The sequence below is a fragment of the Platichthys flesus genome, chromosome 6 (assembly GCF_949316205.1).
Source record: "Platichthys flesus chromosome 6, fPlaFle2.1, whole genome shotgun sequence".
In the NCBI taxonomy this organism is placed as follows: Eukaryota; Metazoa; Chordata; class Actinopteri; order Pleuronectiformes; family Pleuronectidae; genus Platichthys; species Platichthys flesus.
In genome coordinates this window covers 8,712,471-8,734,112 of record NC_084950.1, presented here as the reverse complement: position 1 = coordinate 8,734,112, position 21,642 = coordinate 8,712,471, and the positions used below count along the sequence as shown (strand labels likewise).

At 41.4% G+C, this 21,642-nt stretch overlaps 1 long non-coding RNA gene across 1 annotated transcript; it reads left to right on the top strand.

Moving 5' to 3' along the window:
• Positions 1–3,601: 3,601 nt before the first annotated feature.
• On the top strand, positions 3,602–5,376 carry LOC133955559 (uncharacterized). Its single transcript, XR_009920889.1, has 3 exons — positions 3,602–3,704; positions 4,013–4,105; positions 5,043–5,376. It is a non-coding gene; the product is annotated as an uncharacterized LOC133955559 (long non-coding RNA).
• Positions 5,377–21,642: the final 16,266 nt, after the last annotated feature.

The following is a 21,642-nucleotide window of genomic DNA, read 5'->3' as shown; positions in this document are numbered from 1 at the left end:
CACTCTTTTATAACATGTGTGGTTGCACATGTGCATGAATTATTTAATGCTTTTTTTTTTTTTTCTGCTGCCGGACATAGAACAGAAACATCAACTGACAGTTTCTTACATGTGAGCTGCACCGGGATGCAAATCACTGGGGACACGTGTCACACTGAGCATGCGTTTAGGTTTTGTGATGGGAAATGTCCAACAGTGCAGAGACAGAATGAAACGTTAAAAAAAAAGCTTTTATTACAATGCTTACAGTATACCTACAGATTATTAGATGACTCCCATAGATAGGACGTTTAAGTGGTTAGGATTCTGTCTTTGCTCTGCAGGTGCACCACCTCTACACAGAGACTCCTCGGGAAAGACGTGAGCAAGGGGCTCAGTAACTGGTCTTTGAATAGAGTCGAAAGCAACACCGGAAATTATCATTTCTTTTTAGTTTATTAGGTATGGATTCAAATGTATTTCACTGGTCCACAATTTGAGTAGAGTTGCCACTTAATTTAGACACAAGTAACTGCTCTTGTTGACATGTTAGATCAAAATGCGAAGTACAAATGAACAAAACAACTTGCAACCCAGCTACTAGATTGCTATTTTTATTTAGAGCACCCAAACTGTAATTATGTAAACCATCATTCTTTCACTGTGTGAACTCTGTGTGAATGTCTGTGTCCATGTGTGTGTCTGTGTGTGTGTGTGTGTGTGTGTAGGCTTTATACAAGCTCACACATGCAGGTGTTGATGGGAGCTGATGAGTGAGTCCGCCTCTCGGACCAGTCAGGCGTGGTTAGCTGATGTGACGCCCGGGTCAAGGTCAACGTCTTCTAACGGGGGTGGCTTAAGTTGCAGTGATATCCTTCGTCAGTCTTTGCCAACATGGAGCAGACAGCTCCCTCCCTTCGCCCGACGTGACCTTGGTTTCAGCCACGTGTCACGAGACAGGGCGGCGGGGGGGCAAGTCGCGATATCGGCAAAATCAAGGCACATTCTGCCACTGTTCTCGTACAGCGCGCCTACACTCGATTCTTGAGAGAATTTAATAGAGCTGAGGAAGGTGGTGAATTCACTATATCAAAGAAAGGTCTTTGGTAGAAAATAGAAAATAAGAGAAAATTTGCATACATGAATTTCAATGCACGACTTATACACTCAGGCGTTTATACCTATTTTTAACATTCCACAATTTTTTGCTGTGTGTTCCGTATAAAATTAGCAGCAATTTGTGAGAAAAAAAGATATGGAGTGGGATGCCTCAGTGCAAGGGGAAGAGAGAGAGAGAGAGAGAGAGAGAGAGAGAGAGAGAGAGAGAGAGAGAGAGAGAGAGAGAGAGAGAGAGAGAGAGAGAGACCCACGCACAAGGTTCTTGCAAAGCAGAAGCTGTCAACCAGGGATTAGGAGAATGAGCAGAAGACCGACAATAGGCAGCAGCTTATATACTTTAGAAGACAGGATTTCAATTTTAATCCACTATAAATGAGGGGGGGGGGGAGTATAATACACGATCACCACTAGTGGGCCTAAATTTCCACTCTCAGGAAGCCTATATTAAAAATCAGGAAGATGTTGTGACCAATGGAAAATGGAAAGAAGGAAAAAAAGACTGAACGTCGGAAGTGGAAGAAAAAACTTGAATGCTGAAGGAGGAGAGAACAGATGTAGACGACAGGCAGTACTTAAGCCTCTTCTGCTGCACAGTATAAGGATATGGAAATAATAACCTGCTATTAGACATGGTACAATACCACCTTTTATTCCCATAGGGTACGTAAATAATGGCACAGCTTTAATAAGAACTATATTTGGTGCAAGTTGCAGACTTTGCGACTGTGTGACATTCAGCTCTCTGCAGGCATAGTGGTATTATTATTATTCAACCGGAGTAATACAGCAAATAAAGAATATCACTGGGAAGAGTTATTACCTGGAGAGTGACTTGGTGTTACCCTCCCTGTTCGGGAATCAAAAACCACATTATACAAACCAGTGACTCATCAAGCACCTGGCAAAATAATGACTGCAGAGGCCGATAATGAATTATAGGCTGAAATGTTTTCTTATTTTGTCCCTGCACATGCCCGTTTCGATTTCCAAACTCACAGGGCAAGCCTCCCCTTATCCCTGCATTGTTTCTTTGTATCAGCCATGGACTCAATTAACCTTTTGTTCTTAAATAATAACCTTGCACACCTCCACACTGTACAATCCAATAGCTGCCCTGACATACATTAATTAGTTAACTTTATTAGGTTATCAACAATATGCACTTATGACTGGTATTTATCAAGTAACAGTTCCTTGCATGGTGAAAAACGCAAAATACTTAGTGTTTAGAGTGAAGATTACTTTATTTAGAGTTATGCTCACTCGCAACAATAAGTAGCCAACACAGTCTCACTCCCACTGCGCATTCAAAGAAGAAGAAGAAGTGTGCATGCGCAGTAGCAACATTCAGTCTCTCCCACGCGCCAGTCCAGCACACAGGCCGGGGCACTGAGGGCAGCCTGCTGACTCGACTTTTGCGCCGTCTTGTTTATTCTTTTGAAAAATAATAAGGTAAGTTATCAAGCAAGTGTTTCTGTTTATATGTTTTAATTGCTGCTACGACTGTTAGCGTTCGCTAGCTAGCGCTAGCGCTAGCGTTAGCGTTCGCTAGCTAGCGTTAGCCCTAACCCTAATTTTTAAATCATGACCTCTACCTCTGATATTTAAAAAGAAATCTTAAGACATAATTTTAGCCTGAATTTTACCCAAGGTGCCTCCATTATTAGTTGATTTTGCCTAATGCTATCTTAATTTTTGTGCCCTTGCTCACCTGTGGTTTTTTCTTTTTGTTGCAGTGTCTTTCTATCACGTGCAGCACATTGGGTGTAGACATGTGCTATATAAATTAAGATTGATTAATTACATGAATACCTTTGAGGTCTAATAAAATTAAAATGTTACATTTTCATATTTTTCCATCCGCTCCCATTCTAAGCTGCTGTGCCAATGTGAGGACAGAGAACTACTGCATAATAGGAGCAATAAAAAAAAAATCTGATAATTTTTTTGACCAAAATTATTAGGAAACTATAGCCCAAGGTTGGATTTGCCTGAACTTGTACTTTATTATTAAAAACAGGTTCCTGTAATACCTGTGTTAAGCTTGCACATATTAAGGAACGTGTCAGTAATCTACAAACCACGACATCAGTAGAACTTCCTTGTAACTACAATATTTTTCTCTTTCAGAACAAGTGCTCAGAGCTACTGAAGAGCTGCTATGACAACGTGGGCCCAGTGCACTGGAGGTGAGATGCCAGTAGTTTATATTATGGGGGACATTTCATCTTAAAAAATCCAAAAAACTTCTCGTGAGCCATAATCCATATGTCCAGAACCAGCGTCATGTAAATTTATGTGCAAAAGATGCCATTTAATATATGTTTACAGGCTAAATCCGTCTGTATGCTGTTAGCTTTTAGGCACACGTGCACGAGCAGTCATTTTGTAATTTTGCATGTTGCGGGTTCCGGACATATGGATTATGGCTCATGAGAAGTTTGGAGGGTTTTAAACCTTTTTTGGGGGGTACTTTTATTCGGTTTTGCCTGTGCTTACCGCAGACATCCATTGTTTGGAAAAATACAGGAAGCTGTTTCCCCGTGGAGCTCCAGCAGTGCTTAGAGGGCTAAAAAACCTTCACCTGACATCTTATCAGCAAGGGGGTGAGTAGATGATGACCGTATTTTCATTTTTGGGTGTACTATTCCTTTAAGGAGTTATAAACACCAGCAGAAGAACAGTTTTTGACAAAGTGCTGCACCTTAATTAGATTAAATTGAGAGACTATTCTTACTTATAATCTCCTTTTGAAAATATTTCTTGCAGATGCTTTGGAACTGTAAGCAGTGCCTCTTTTCCGCAGACAAAAGAGGACAGTTGTTAAAACACTGTCGCCTAAAACATGTAGGTTTTACTGTAGCTTTTGAATGCTGCATTATCTATAGCTGAATTTGTCATCATCCACTTCTAGAAACCAGATGTGACAGCGGTACGCACCGTTGTACTCCGAGGCCTCCCTGTTCTACTTGGTGATGACCCCAGTGACTTCTACAACACCTGCTTCGTAAGTTTTCATAGGAGCATCTTAAAGGAGCACACACAGTTATGGGGAAATTTGATTTGTATTTACCAGTGTCTCAATGAGAGTGAGATAAAAAAACAAAAAAAACGTAATACTGAATATATCCATGAGTTCAGTACAAACATAGGCATGGGCTGCTTGCTGACTGACAGTTTGATGTCTACCAGAAGGGTGAAGTTACCAGCCCAGCTCCTGTGAAGTGAGAGGAATACCTTTGATCTCCAAAACTGAGTTATTTAAGTACAAGACCTTATACATATTATTTTTTGTGGTTTCTGTTTTATTTTGAATGATGCAGTGGAGAGAAACAGTAAATCCAGGGGGAGGGAGAGGGGATAACATGCAGCAAATGGCCCAGGACGGATTCAAACCTGGGGTCGCTGTGGTAAGGACACAGTAGGAGATGTGTCCCCCAGCAGTCTAAGCCTATAGCAGCGTAGCTATAAAATGGTTAAGGGCTACCTGAACCAGCCCTAACTAAAAGCTCTGTCATAGAGGAAGGTTTTAAGCCTGGACTTAAATGTAGAGAGAGTGTCTGCCTCTCTGACCCATTGAGAGAGCTGACTCCACAGTCACTATCAAATAAAGCAGAAATGCCTCAAAAAAATCTGAAATGTTTTCAACTTAGCTTAGCGCAAATCATGGCAGTGAATATTTTGTTCACTTTTACCAAGTATGCCACTGACTTCTATCCACTGCCATTGTTTGCGCTGAGCTAAGCCGTGATGTTAAGAGCTGAAAGCCAGCTACTGGATGTACAGACACAAAAAAGGTATTGATCATGTTGTCTCACTATGAAAATGATAGAGAAAGTATTCCTTTAATGCACAAGGCTGGAAGGCAGTGTCGGGCAGGACACAACAACTGGCAACAACATTTCCCTGTTGTAATGTAATGTTTTTGTTTGGTTTCATCACAGGATTGTGACACTGATGAGACCTGGGTAAAAGTATCTGTCGGGGTGCTGACTGTTCTCCCTGAAGATCTGCAACTCCTTCCAAATCAGCTCCACCTTCACCCAATGTCTACTGCCATCATTGTTGAGAGAGGTATTGTAATGGATGAACTCCAGAACCTACCTGAGGCACTTTGCCTTTTGTTTGGAATGTCATACGCTTTGCATTTAGACTACCCTAAAGCCATGAAAAACACTTTCTGCTTCATTCAAAGAGTGATGCTTGGCTTGGGAGAGGACAAACTCCCACCAAAATTGCAAAGTCTTAAAAATCTCTTGTTGAGTTAGAATGCAAATGTACGAGTGGATTCAGTTGTTTTTTATTGTTCACTAAATTAACACACTCAACTCAAATTGTCAGCCCATGGGTTCATCAGCAAGTATAGAGGCTGTACATGTATGTATATTCATTCACATATATGTGAGATCCATTGCCAATTATTACCCTGTCAGGTTTTTGCGCTCATTGAGTAAAGCCACTTTGCACTTTTTTTTAATTTTTTATATATATGTAGTTTTTATTTAGTGATATTTGAGTAACATTATTCAGGAATACAAAAGTGCACTTGTCAGCTTGTGGGTTATTTCCCATTGGTGGGAAAGAACTGTTAGTTGTTACAGTTTTAAGGCTGTGTTTACTGTATTATTGATCTTGATATTGATATTGAGCTGTGTTTGTGGATGTCTTTCAAGGCAATCTTTAAGAAAAAAAAGTTGATATAAATGGAAGAAAAATTAAAAACAATTGATATACTTGAACATTCAACTGTGTTATTACCTTGATTTATTATGTTTAATTGTAACTCCGATTATTTTAGGAGATTGGAAACTTTTTTTCATTCCTGTATAGATATTTGAGCCACTTAGATTGTTGAAGTAACACTTACTTGTTTTTTTAAGTGCAATTGGTTTGCATGGTTTTAGCAAGTAAGTCAGATTGCTGTTCAAGTAAATATAACTTAGAAATGCTAAGTTAGTCCAACTTAGATAATTGTGTTATATGGACTAAACACAGAGTAAATTTCACATGCAATGACTTAGTAGATTAAAATAGGAATTCTGAGTAGTCTTTACTAAGTCGAGAGTACATCTAAAGTAAGTTATCAAGCACACTCTACTTGATTGTTTTAGTTGCTTAAACTCATGTATAAGTGTACTCTAATAAGGAAGCACTAGATAGTACAACTTAAAATACCTAGTTCTCTTTACATGTTTTTTTAAGTGCAACCGGTTTGCATGCTTTTTTAAAGTAATGATAACTAATTGGATTTTACAGTGCATCTGCTCGGCGGCTTAATCATTCACAGAGAGCCGCAGCAATGCACAAAGAAACTTTTGCTGGAGAATGTGGAGAAATGCAATAAGAGGTGGAAAGAGTGGCAGATATTTAGCCTCCATACATCTCTGTCACCTGCTCAATGACACGTGGGCACATTTATCCAGTCGTTGTTGGCTGATGGTCAACACCTTGGAAACGCTGAGGGAGCAGGTGGGGTTAAGTTTTAAGTTGCTTGAGACTGAGACAACTTACCGATCTGGCTCGAAGGCTAAGCCAAGTTTTGTCCCTCTGTGCAAATAACAACAAATGTCATTTGTATTTTCAGCTCAGAAATCTATCCTGCAGAGACTGGTGAGAAAAATGGAAATTAACACCCAGGAGCTTAAAAACCATTGCATTTATTGTACTTTGTTCAATCAACATTACAATTATATCCCTGTGTTTCAATTGCATAATGACAGCTGACCACAACATCTCTGCTTTCAGTGTTGGTTGTGTTCTCCGCAACTGCCACTGCAGAAATGGTTGCGGCGTTAATGTGTGCATCGCATAAATCAGCAGTCGAGGGTGAACTGTTTGACTTGTTATTTGTGATTGTGTAACAGTTTGGAAAATTCCTCTGTTCGCTGTTACACCCATAAAAATGCTGCCTGCATAAAGAGAGGAGTGGCAGCGCCAGGGGGAAAAACACAATCTCTCTTTCTACTGCCCGCCTGTGTCATGGAGGGATATGGAGTGGAGTCCTGCAGCTACAGGTGCATCAAACCTGCTCCAACCGAGGAAACAGAACATGGACGTTAGGTTGAAGGAAGGCCACGCTTTCATGTTTTCCATATTTCTCTCTGTGAAGCTCCATCAATTTTGAAATTCATTGCTGTGAGAGGAAGTCCCATTGCATCACCTGGAGTTTACTCGATAATAAGCCGGGTCAAGGGGAGCCCCATTGACACAAAACAATCTATAAATACCAGTATGCTGCTCCTCTACCCACCCGGGGTCATTTTCACTGAAAAGGTTTCCAATTCCACGTAAGGCTGGAAGAAATATATTTCTGTCCTGGATTGTATATTTTCCAGATAACTTTGTGGCACCATGAGCGGAGAAGGCCCCAAATAGCTTCTGTTATGACAGTGTGACTTCAAGACTTTAGAGAGGTCGTGGAAAACACCCTTCCTTTCAACCAAAAGGAGTTTTCTGACATAAGTCGGCCTAAGAGCATGAACGCACTGGTTTCCTCAGCACAAGCAGGCAGATCAGCTTCCATTAATGTCACTGTGAGGGCTAAACCACTTACTGCGTCACTGCTTGTTTGCTTTGGAATTGAGTAAAAATGCTCTGGTTGGGCTATTTTGGGTCAAAATGTGAGAGCATCTGTTTTCAGAAGCATCCAAATGTAAACAGATCATGTTTAAAAGGGACTTTTTTTCTTGAGCATTTACTTTTCCTCAGGTTTCACATTTTTTCTTATATTCTTTAACTCTCCATATTTATTTCATAACAACTTATTTATCAAACTTTTTTTACCGTTGGATTTTATCTCGAACACTTCACTGCTGTAGCAACAGCATTGATGCTAATCAAGCTTAATAAACAAAAAATACCAAATATTTGTTATGACTTGGCCATTTCCCCAAACGAAAAAATCCAAACATATTTCTTTTCTGTTTTTATTTATTCATGGTTTTAAAGGTTGAGAGACAGCGGAGGAAGACAAAAAGCAACGGGTCTGATGGGAATCGAACCTGCGGCTGCTGCAGGACGACTTGCTCAACCAGGTAAATGAGAAGGAGAAAACGGAATAATCAAGAAGAAGAAAACGTAGGTGGATGGAGCTTTGGTTAAACTTGTTTGTGTCTTGTTTCAGCTGTTATCTTACTCTGATTCTCTATGATAAGGAACTTTATACTGACTGCAGTCTCAACCACTGTCACCATTCTCTTATTTAATACCTAAACTCTTCAGATCTCTTCTTGAACACACCTCCCAAAAAAGATCCAAGCTCTTTGGGTAATCCTAGTACTTATGTCTGACGGACCTTACTTCTGACCATCTAGTCACATTTATTTTATGCCTGACCATTGGAGGACATAGAGACTGACCGACGTGGCTAATGGGACATTAGACCTTGGCCAAAGTAAAATAAAGTAAGTGACACTTGACCCTGTCGCAGAATGGAATGTCCCTCACATCACTGAGGAAAAGAGAAAGTGAGAAGGAGTCCAACATTATTATTAAGTACTGAGACAGAGGAAAAAGAGGGAAGGTTAATTCCTGTTCCATCCAGCCTGGAGACAGCACGCATTACAAGGGTGCACTCTAAGCACACAGGAGACAAATTGGATTCAAAGTCCCATCTTTCAATAAGTCACTCCACCGGGCTTTCCACCTGCTATATAAATCACTTGCGAACGCGGGGAGAGGGAAGGCTGAGCAGACACTTATGGCCTGTCTTCAGATACAAGCAATTGTGGTGGGGCGAAAAAATACGTGTGAGGAAAACCTGCATTGTGCATCTGAGATGGGGTTTCCAGTGCAAAGAGTCAAACGAATCTGGACTCAGTCATTCACAAACTCATTTAACTGCTGTCACGCGAGCACTATTCTCTTTCTCTTATAGTCTCGTCGGCTGTCGCTTGATACATCTGCCCCTGCTGCTCTCCAGGTTTGACAGACCCTGAATCTAAAGGCAGCATTGAGCTGAGAGATGTAAAAGGAGATGTGTTGTCTCTCTCTCTCTCTCTCTCTCTCTCTCTCCGAGTGACTCGAAAAAAAACAATCTCTGTGAGCCGGCGGTTAAGCCAACATATTGATTCAGATGAGCTGACGGTGGCTCAGTAGAGCAGAGATAATATTATTAGCTTTCAATGCCGACGTTCGCCGTCTGCATTATGGCTAAAAGTCTGCTTTTGAAAATGAAGTTGCCTGCAAGCGAAAGTCTTATTTTGGCAATGCGATAAATAGCCTACCTACATATAAGATGTAATAAAAAGAAAACTCAACTCCATAGTTAACCTCAGATGTAGACAGCTTTTATAGAATCTGCTGAAATTTGATATTTTGGTCCCATCTTATGGTTTTGATGAGCATCGTTTTAAACTTAGCTGGCAACCTTTCTGAAAACAACAAACAACACATCACTAACCCAGCAACACAACAACCTAACAAAATGCGTAGCAGGTCAAATAAAGTCCAGATATTTCTCTTATTGGGTGGTGGAGACCAAAATTGAGCTAAAGACGCCATTGGGCAACAATTTCCAACTGTTAACTGTATTTATTTAATAAGAGACAAAATGTCACTGCTTTTTAGTGAGTTTGCATAGTCAACCTCATTGTGATGAAAGGCTGTAACCACGGTTTCAGTGAATTTCCTCACTGTTTTCTCTTAAAATAAATTAATAAGCCCAACACTTGTGGAGGCATAGAGAATTCCCAAATGTCTTTATCCAGAATTGAGCAATTTGATCCATAAATTTAGCTAAATTGGGTGAAAACAGATAATTGTATTTGCAGCAGTTAATTAATTACACCACAAAAAAGGGTCCATCATGACAGCAACAGTCGATACTCGTCTGAGCTGATTCCTTCGAGCTTCACATCACCACATCTGATAATCCTTTCCCGTTATAGTTACTGGAGGCTGTCCACTGTCATCCTGATGCAGAACAACTGTTGGACGTGGGTGAGATATTTGAGCAGCAACTCTATGGATTGACAAAAAAGAGCCACTCAGCATTAACACATAGGTTTTTTTTGCCGTAGCCAGCTACTGCTTTCATTACCTCCACTGTGTTGCAGCCTTTTGTTGCAAGCAGCACACTCCCCTAATCAAGACTTCTACTTGTCATTGACAGTTTAAGTACATTTGCTTTCTCAGCAGCGTACAGTATGTCGATAAGTCCCATTTTCTTTAGCTAGAATGGGATTCAGCTGGGTTGATTGCTGAGAGCCCGTGCCCTAAAGCTGTAGCTGATGGTCTATTATAAAGACACGGGCTCCCTCTGGAATCCACACAACACAAGCAGGCAACTTGGGCAGGCACCCAGGGTCCGTCCTCTCCAGAGAGCGGAGAGAATGCAATTATAAGGCCGTTCAATGATGTCCAATTCTTTTATTTCTGCCCTCAACAGATCGGTTTTCTGATTCACCATATGTGACAACATGAGAATACAAGCCCGTAGGTGGCTCTGCTGGAGGCCTTTTCCTTTCATTTTCACTATTGATTTTTTATTTTTTTCAGAAGATGGAGTATAAACAGGAAAGTCTTATCGGTGATACTAGAAGTCACGCCACAGGGCCAATGGCAGGTTGATAAAACATAAGCCCTCTAAAAGAAACCTTACACCGCAGGGAATCTTTGCATCGGACATTTCACTATATCACGTCATATGACACTGAATTGTCTGGATGTCTGAGACAAACAAAAGTTGTCATCCATGAAAGCACACTTTTGCTATATATGCTTTACACACAAGTTAGGAAACAGGCATTAAACAGCTTCTTTGGAGTGAAAATTATTAGAAGGGTAAATAGGAGATTTTGCAAAGAAACAAAGGAGATAAAATTAATGAACACTGAACTCTTCCATACAATGGACTGTGTCTGGTGGGAACTGCAGGTAGTTTTAAAAATATCCGTGACCTTGATAGTTGTGTTTTTATCATGTTCTTTGCAGAGGAGGAGGCCATAAGGAGCAATTAAAGAACAAAAACATGGTAATTACGTAATTACTAGAAAGGAGCGATGCATGTGTTGTGTACTGCAAACTCTGATTTGTTAATTTGGAGTTGGATTTTAAATAAAACAAGTGTTAACCCTCTGGTTAATGAAAGCATTTAACTTTTTTATCGCCTCAATTTTAACAACACAATTTGTCATATTTGTCCAACCAATGACCCTATACTGTTTCACCATAGGAATTATGCACACATAACTAATAAAATGATTTATGTACATGTATTTACAGCTTGTTTGACTGCAATACATATTTTTCATGCTGGTGCATATATTGTTAACAATGTTCAATAGAAATCACATTAACACTTGCAGGTGCACTGCAGAATTCCATTTTGCGTAGCAGGATGCAAAAAGCTCTGTAATTGTGAAAAAATTTGACAGGTAGAGAAATGAATTGACTCCCCTCAACAAAGGTTCTGCTAATTCAATTCCACTCTACAGGTTAAGTTTACACGTATTAATTCTCTCTCTTGCACATATTCTTCTCTACATTTTGAAAATGGCCTGTGCTGTGCTCCAGTGGATCGTGCAATGCTCACAAAAGCAGTGTGCAGCCGTCAACCCACCACCCACTCGTGCTAGGCAGAGCTAAAAACAAACAAACCATCCTCTGCACTGGAGCCAACGGAAGCACTGACTGGTGCACACTGTGCAGCAGACAGCAGAAACTAAGGTAATAAGACAGCATTGGTATCTAACAACAGGCTGCACGAAGGAAAAACTGTTGATTATTGTGTTCAATCCGTCTAACAGCTTAGGTGAAGTTCAGGCTGCAGCACAGCCGAGACATTTTACTCTGCAAGTTACATTTTCCACTAAACTCCATAAATCCCCAACTAACTACCAACTTAGCTTCTTGATGCTGTAATTGACTCTTAGCAAGATCCTGTTTATAGCTTTTACACCAGTCTGCAGTGGGAAACTGAGAAACAGTTTCTGACTAACGGGGGGGAAACAAGTCTTATATCAGTAAAAGCTCTGTTTTATTCTAGAAAATTATTTTGTTGCCTCGACACAGTGAAGACACACTGTTAAGGCTGTGATAGAGTTAAGAGAGGGAGAAAGAGGTGTGTTCTTTTTTTGTCCACTGCTGGGTTACAGATATTTTACAATCAAATTATTACATGTATACTATATAAATACAAATATATGTATTATAAATCAATGATTTCATACCCTCAGGCCTATTTTGAGTTTTGGATTTTATCAGACAGATCCTAATGACAAAGAGAAGTTATCAATCGATCAGATCCATTAAGTTGGATATATTGTGTTGGTGAGTCAACCAGTTAGGGGCCTCCTCCTGTTTACACAGGCTAAGATCCTTCAGGGTATTTTATTAGACCGGACTGTGCAGTTTCATGGTGTTTCTCTTCCACAGACACTGCTACCACCTCATTACAGCTGGGGCTCCATCCAGTGGGAAACTCCCCTGGGGAGGGAGGCACTGAGGCAGAGGCCAGACAAGCCCAACATATTATTGGGTGAATAAAGACCCTGTAGCTCTGGGATCATCATGTAACAAGATCTTTTATGCCCTCAAGTAAAAAAAAAAGAAAAAGGTGCAGCTTTTGAAATCAATCACGTTTCTTGTTTCTCGCTAATTTTGTTGTTGTAACTGTTGTCGCCCTCTCAGCAGTTTCTGTGTGATGCAAGAGCCTCAACAGCAGCGACAAATGAATAAAAAAGTCTCTCTCGGTTTAAATACTCCAGCAAAGCAATATGTCTCTGTTCCAAATCTCTGTGTGTCTCGTCTTATGTGGCTTTAGGGTCCGGTTCAGACCTGGTGTTGTCGTCTGTCTCAGGTGGACGGACCACATGTGGACCGCAGATCCGAGTGCAGGTGTGGACGCACTAAAGACACACTGAGGTGCAAACTAGATCTGATCACACAGACCAGATCCGGCGGAGGTCTGGGACACATGGACACAACAGGGCCACGTGTGGACAGCCGCCTGCCCGGCTGATGTCCTCAGACCCACTTCTGTTTTATCATGGCCCCGAAATATTTATTGTGACTGAGGTCACATCTGTCACTGTCAGTCACTGGTTAAAAGCTGCGTCATTTGGTCTTTGCCAACAGAAAAGACATTTAGTTCAGTATATAGAGCAGGAATGTAAGATTTAATCACGTGTGGTCACTTAAGACGCGCCTAGTTCCAGCTGTGATTGCATCGCTCCGGACAGACGTACATTTATAATATGAACTCGGCCTTGTGTGCCAATACACAAACATGACTTAACAAACAAAGATGTTTCAGTGCAGCGCGTTTGCCCTGCAAATGAGCTGTAAGATGAATTCTCTTCACATGTTACAGTCTGCATCCCTCAGATCAACACCTGGAGGCTTCCGAAAACAGTGATAAAGACACACGCTCCATCACTGTCCTCAGTCCCACCGGGTATCGGCTCACTTTAGTGAAGACAAAGAGGTTTGACCCCCCCCCCCCCCCCCGCAGCAGTTGTGTCACATTTAACAGAAACACTGACAGGGGTATACATGGTGACAATTGCTATTTGTTTCTAAACAGGAGACTCTAAAGGTGTGATATCATCATCATCCTACGTGCTGAGCTGAGAAAGCAGATTTTGTGCAGATTCCTACTTCAGGGCTCTCAAACTGAAACAAGATAATGATTGTGTTCAAAAAACACTTAAAAACCCTCATGTGTCAGAGAATGCAAGGTAAGCTGAAATAACAGGTACATTGTGATCTGCTTCTTTTTTCAGTCGACGCTAGTAAACATCTCAAGCGTGTAAAGCCAAGAGGAAATTAGCATGTGGAACTAGCGTGTGGTCGTCCTTGAAAACAAACCATTACATTTTTCATTTAGCTGACGCTTTTATCCAAAGCGACTTACAATAAGTGCATTCAAACCCGAGGGTACATACCAAGGACGACAAGAATCAAGAAAATACAATTTCTTCAAATAAAGCAAAACTACAAAGTGCTATAAGTAAGTGCCATTTAAGTGCTACTAAAGTGTTAGTTTCAAAAAGTTGTTAGTTTTTTTTTGTTTTTTTTTTTATTCAAGGTAAAGTCGGAAGAGGTATGTTTTTAGTTTTCGGCGGAAGATGTGTAGATTTTCTGATGTCCGGATGTCAATGGGGAGCTCATTCCACCATTAAGGAGCCAGGACGGTGGACAGGACAGGAGTGTTTAGCTCGCAGTGAGGGAGCAACGAGCTGATTGGCCGAAGCAGAGCGGAGTGAACGGGGTGGGGTGTAACGTTTGACCATGTCCTGGATGTAGACTGGACCGGATCCGTTCATAGCATTGGAACGCAAGTACCAGTGTTTTGAACCGGATGCGAGCAGCCACTGGTAACCAGTGAAGGGAGCGGAGGAGAGGAGTAGTGTGAGGGAATTTAGGTTAAAAACCAGTCGAGCTGCTGCATTCTGGATGAGCTGCAAACGTCGGATGGCAGTAGCAGGTAGACCTTCCAGGAGGGAGTTACAGTAATCTAGACGTGACCACACACCAGATATCAAAACAAGTATCTTCAAGAAACCTTAAGGCTTGATATCTCTCTGAGAATGATGGTCATTGTGTAACTATTTCATTTATATAAAAAGTTATAACCTGATTCAACAATTTGGTTTTCCTTGAGTGTGAAACGTGACGATGCCAGAGACAGGTCGGCTGCAAAGGGAGTTGAAATAACCAAATTCATTGATTTGCTCGAAAGCAAAGTGCCTTGCCGACGGAGCTATACAAATGTGCCCCAAGGCCGACCTCAGGCTGGCTGGGAATGATCTGCCTATGGGGAACCACAGACCTAAATGTCACAGACAGTCATGGGTCAGGGGTGCTGTCAGCGTGAGACACGAGGGGGAGGGAGGGGGCTGCCTCTTCTTCATCTCAACAACCTTCCCCAAAGGTGTCACTCGGGTGACGGACACGGCCGCATACCACTGCAGATTCTTTTGTTTTTCGCAAAAGCTTGTCTGTTGTCAGTCGCTCAGACCATCAGGAAATTACCCCTGTGTGGATGCTGGGAGGAAACAAAAAGTAAGAAAGGAAACATAATTAGATTTTCAAACAAAACAAAAAAAGGAAATTGCCGGTTGTCCGGGCTATGGCTTTTTTCACCTGATATATTTGGCTCAAGCAAAGTATTGATTGAAACTCCTTTGCTGAGGTGTTGACTGGGTGTGGAGGACACCGAGGTGATGAACGCCGGGTTCCGATGTCCTTGTTTGTCTCGTGAATGTGCGTCTCGGTGTCGATCTGCATCTTTCCAGGATTGTCTGCGATACGCACGTTGGATATTTATCACGTGAGGCCCCCCCACCGCTGTCACATTAAGAATTAATACGCAAATCAATACCAACAAGTAATTTGTGATAATCACTGTCACACTGCAAAATCATGCATGAGCAGATAATGACTGACAATGACGTTGAAACATTAAGGCTCGCAGTAATGTCAGTAATTCATTAGGACGGGTGAGTAACGCCTGAGAAAGGGCGTCGGACGCGAGTACCTCAATTGCAACTGACAACGATTGTATTGATTCGATTATCAGAGGTTATTTATCACACAAATGATCAGATTTATCAAATTGGTGACATATGTGAATGTCATATTGAATAATTTTGTCCTTGGAAAAATCTTATTTTTGATTTGTTTTGCCCTAGTTATGCTGCTATATTTACTCTGGCATCAACTGAAAACACCCATCATGCACCTTGCTATCATATATGTAACATGCATTTCAGATTGCTGAAAATAGACCAAGTACCTGATCTAATTGTCCTTAATCAGTGCATGACTGTCTATTGTTTTAGAAATACGGGGAATTAAAAGCATCAAACAGCAGATAGTAACATTTTAAATGCAAATAACTACACATGACAACACAGTTGTTTAGATAACAGGACTAATTGTGTAGTTTTGGGACAATAAACATATTTACTAGGTTTATAATTTGTGTTTTCTTGTGTATAGAGGTATAGCTAGCTGAACTGTGCTGGAAATATGTATCCTCCAGTGCAGTGGCTCCTCTGTCACCATGATGCTCCCATGCAAACTGTAGAGATTCCAAGAAATCCCTTCCTCAGCCGAGCAACAAGTTCCAGCAGATCACTTCCATGAAACCAAAATCAACTCAAACACATCCTGACAAGAGGGAGGGTAGGCATGTTTCCCAACATGTCAACCTGATCCCTGTTGGATGAGGTTGAACTGAAAACTGTAGAGTCACACAACTGCACATTTTACATTTACAAAATGTGGATAACAGCGATGGGGAATTGCAGGATAATCACAAATTAGCATATGCAGAATGAAACTTGAAACGCATTAATTGCTCAATCCTGAAGTGTGATATCTGTCTCCCAGTATAAGTTCTTGCATTTTTTAAGAAAGTGCAGTGTTGTGGCTCTCACACGGTGGAAGAAATGAAATATGACAAAGTGCAACCTGGATAATATACTCCACTCGTCAGGTTCATTTTATAATCAAATTTTCTACTTGATAGCAGATGCTCATAACTCGCCGCAGTATGTCATGCTGGCCTGACATACGCCAAAAGGGTTGCATTAGAATTCTACCCACGCGCAGGGTACAGACACATGTTCATCAGCAGGACAGCGGAGAGGAATCTTATTTTTTCTGCTGATTATCGGAACGGAGGTTCAGCTCGACCGAACACGGACGTGCGGGATGAACCACGAGCATCAGGTCACATATTGGATAAGTGAGCAAAACTAAAGCACAATCTTCTCCCACAGACCTATAAGCACTAAATGTGAACCTTGGCCCTAATCTCCACCCTGAATGCTCTGTTGATGATTAATTGATTAACTCTGTGGGAACAACGGGGATAGATTTCCTCTGACCTCCGCGTTCAGACCGAATGCCTGTCTGTTCCGGTCTTGGGGAGAAAAAGAAGCGAGAATTCTTCGCTCTGAATCACCTTCCTTCCTTTTTTCCCCCCTCCCTCCCTCCACCCACACACGCAGTGAGTCAGCAGGAGGCACCAGCATCTGTCCGAGATGCAGAAATATGCCAAAAACAGTTCTTGGCGGCTATGAAAACAAAGTGAAAAGTCTGTTTTAACAGTACGGTTGCAAAGAGGATTCAACAAAGTTTGACACTGTTCTATGCTCGGGATGATGCAGATATAGCATTTACATATTGAGTGTTGCAATAAATAGTACACATAGAGAGAGAGAGAGAGAGAGAGAGAGAGAGAGAGAGAGCACACTGTGAGCTACAACACTTACAAGTACTTTAAAATAAACCGATCGTACGAGAGCCTCGACGATTTGCGAGCTGGAAGTGGAAATAGCGAGTGGGGGATGTCAAGGGAACAGGTTTGGAGAATGTGTATGAAAAGAAAAACAGTAGAAATATAACTATGTGCTTGGTCTTGATAATATCTTTTGTCCACATTCAATCTACACATCCATCACTTGATGCTTTTGGGCTCATAATTTAACACCCAGCTAACTTTCTTGGATTCATTATTTCAGTTATTTTAGTATATGTCAACTCATAACGACATTATTTATACTGTGTGTGTATAACAAACCCAGGGGACTATTAAGAAATTACTTGAAACTATAATTGTGCTTGAATCAATATTAACAGCTTGGAGCTGCAGTCGTCTGAAGTCGCTGACTCAGCGTGAAGTTAATACCACTTAACCCCCAAAGCCCACTGAGCATTTCCAATATATTGTGACCGCCCCCTGTGTGTGCTCAGTCACTTAATAGGTTTTCAATAGAATCATTAAGTCTGTCGCTCATGTTCAAGAAATGTTGTGAATTCATACATTATTCATTATATTATTATTATTATATTAACAGTGTTATCATATCATAGAGCCACTATTTAGCAGTAATACATTAAGTCAATCATACTATGTAGCCTCACTTAAAATGTTCACATTATAGGAAGGGTGACTTTTTGGGTCAATAAGATAAGTTTGATTCCTTTTCTTTATAATCAGCAAAGAAACATCTGAGCAAAATGAATGCCAAGCCAAGAGATAATAATAAATAAAGAACGGTTAATAAAGGTAAAGGCCTACACACTCACTTGCAGCCCTTTGGAGGTTGTAATGTCAATTTAAAAGAAAATCAAAGTGAGAGATTAAGGCTGAGGTTCAACATTTGGTTTTGATCTTTGGCGGTCATGGGGAGGTAAATGAAATAATTGGCCAGAAGGTGGTGTCAGAAGAAAGGTCTCTGGCAATCGGCACCACGCTGGCAGCATGAAAGTGTTACGCAGTGAGAGTGGCAGAATTACAGTGGCGAGAGGATGGCAGGAATATGAAGATCGGTTATTTTGTGTTATTCTGTGCATAGTCTCCTTATTTTCTGGGAATGCAGGCACACACTTTTTATAATATATATATATATATATATACGGTGCAGATAATTAAGAAAACTGCTCAGGTGCTATCTCTAAATGATAAACAAAGTTTGTCTCAGCTGCACTCAAAAAGGGTTTTATTCATCTTGGAACAATATGACTCTCTTATAAGACAAGTACGAAGATAAAAAACGTTCAATGAGGTATAAAACCCAGCTGAAGGAACACATGCTCAATCGGCGCCTTGCAGTAAAACCCACATACGAGCTGAGTCAGCAGCTCCTTCACTGAATCGTGCTCCCGCTGGCCACTTGGTGTGCATGCTCCTGATACTTCTGACAGGCAGATAATGGGAAACAAGGCCGAGCTGTCGTAACCCTGACACTGACGTGCCTGTCGGGCTGTCAGCGAGGCCTCTTATCATCCAAGATGCTACGATGTGAGCTCACTGTCCAACTGTAGAAAGAATCATGATGAGAACACTCTGCTGTTAAAAGATTGGCTGGATTTTATAATCAATTGTCCAAGTCTCAAACATGACAACCCCTGTGATATGAGCATCCATGGTAGGTCAGGCATTATATTTCTGAAGCCTAGATTTCAGGTTATGTGCCATGATTTGATAAATAAAAAAATAATTGATATTTATCTTAGCCACCATACAAATTGCTTATGGGTGCAGCAACGCTATAAAGGTAATTATGTTTGTGAGTAGGTCCCATTAGTGGAAATAAGTGCAGGGGTCAACATCACCCTTAGACGACCTTAATGCCAGTTATGAGCACTTTCTAATGGCTAGATTTGAGGGGCGTCATTTTACATCTTAACAAGTGTGAGGCACAACAGTCAATGTAATATTAATATCAATTATCTCCAGAAAGCCAGCTCCCCTGCAGTGAACTGTTTGCCGTGACCATCCACCATGCAGTCAATCAGTTGAATCGACCTAGTGAGCACGGGGAGCCGAGGGGAGAGGTTCAGCGGATAGGAGTACATCCGACAAGAGCAGCAACACAGTGTTTGTATCCGCTCCTGGACGCAGAACTTTAAAGGGTTTTCATTTGTGGTCACTTTGTGGTCGTTTAGTGGGTCTCTTGTGTTGTCTTTTTTTATGGATCTATTTGACCTGGTTGTCAGTTGAGTCCGTGCCGCTACGATGTGAGTGTGGTCCGAGTCAACAGGTCTCCGTGCATCATAGGTAAATTGTCCCCGGGATTTAGAGCGGCCCCCTTGAGATCTGATCCACAGAGAGGTCACGTCTGAGCCGAGCCTATGAGGTCATTACTGTTGTTGTTGTCTTTGTGTGGCCATCTTGCCTCTCCGCGGGCACTTCGCACTTTTCTTCCCACAATCGAGAGGCACAACAGTCAAATTGCTGCCACAATGCAATATTAATATCAATTAAGCCCAGAAACCCAGATCCCTGCAGTGAACTGACTGTCGGCTGTGACCACCCACCATGCAGTCAATTGGTGGAATCGACGTAGTGAGCATGGTTTAGCGGAAAGGATTACATCTCAGCATGTGAGAACAAGAGTAGAAATGTGGTGTTTGTAAATACAGACAGGCTCTCCCAGCCTTGTCATGTGGTGTCATTTAGCATCTCTGTTTCTTTTGTGACCATTTGAATGTCTTGGTGTTTTATGATTGTTTCAAATCCAAAGATCTAAAAACATTACCAGCACCACTACACTACCAGCCTCTTGCTACTGTTTCTGTGGTTACAAACCTAATGCATTCATATGGCCGCTGCCGTTTGACAAAGAAGTCACCTAAATGTTGCACCGCCATTTCAAAGTGTGGATCTTTAAGTTCATTTTGGGTAAAAGTTGTCTTTTTCACAATGTCAACTGTACTTCTCCTTTTTATGAGCGGGTCTAGAGCCAGAAGTTAATTTGCGAGGCCTGAGTCATTACAGCCTTACACTCTGTGGTTTTTCATGGTACTGAAGACCAGTTATGAGACGATAAAAGAAAGTTTTGACTCGGCTGAGTAACCTGTTGCTTCCCTGTCTCACACTGGCCTCTACTTTCCAACCAAAAGTCCTTAAGAGTCCCCATGAATAAACATCTGATTCAGAACAAGTCCTAAACGGCTAAGCTACACGTTCATCTTTTCTTTTTATTCCTTTGCAGGGTTGCTATTGCAACTGGATCCTGTTTTATATGTGTTTAAAATACATCATCCAAACAACCACTCTCTAACCCAACCAACAAAACTACCAACCAACCACTCATTCACTCACTAAAATCAATTGAAAACATGTGACTACTCATTCACTTCTACGTGCTGTCCAATCCCATTTCTACTGAAGTCCACAAATGTTGGGAGGTTCCATGTTAGAGGGGGGCATCTGTTAAAGTAAGTGGTGTGGCGATGTCACTATTATGGATCCCATCCACTGCAAACGGGACACGTCTGACGGGGAGCACCAAGACGAGAGCTTGCAGCTGAGTCGGGATGAAATCGATGCACGTCAGGGGAATAAATGGGTCAATCTCTCAGATGGTCAGCCATATTGAACAGGCGACAACAGACCACAGGGACATACCATCAGAGAGTGCTGATTACATGAAATATGAGGCCGTGGTCGCCACTTCACTTTACAGGTACAGGTCCCAGGCTGCATGGAGCTGGTTGGAGTTCCATTACTCGGACAGGGAAGGCTTTTCTTGCCAGTATAGAAAGATGCAGCTGATATGCAGTATTTTTTTACTCACTTTCCTTTTCAAAGATTTTCCTCTTATTTGAATTGTTGTAATCTTAATCGCTTTCACGTTTCTGTGGAAGCAAACATTTTAAACGAATACATTTTAATTGTATCAAGGTTGAATGTTTCACACATGAGCCAAGAAGTCATAAATCTACCTGCCAGGTAATCAAAGGCTTAAGTAAAGACATTGTTCAAGGTTTGACCTTCCGGATTCCAGGGTGTCTCCCCAATCGTTATGTCAGTGGATTACATGCATTAATCCTTTCAATACAATGATTTTTCTTGCGGAAACATTTTCCACATCCCCGCTGTCACTGGGAAAAGAACCGGCCTGTAAAACTGGCTCAGAAAGATCAATGCAGTAATGGTAACGCAGGCAAAGCCCAAAGTCCAGACTATTTCCCTTTTCCTGCCTTTGAGACATGATCCCTAATGAAATCTAAGCAGAGGGTTCAAGTGGGGTCTGATAGCCAGCGGTTTTGCGGAGCCTTTGACATTTGAGATTTGCCTCC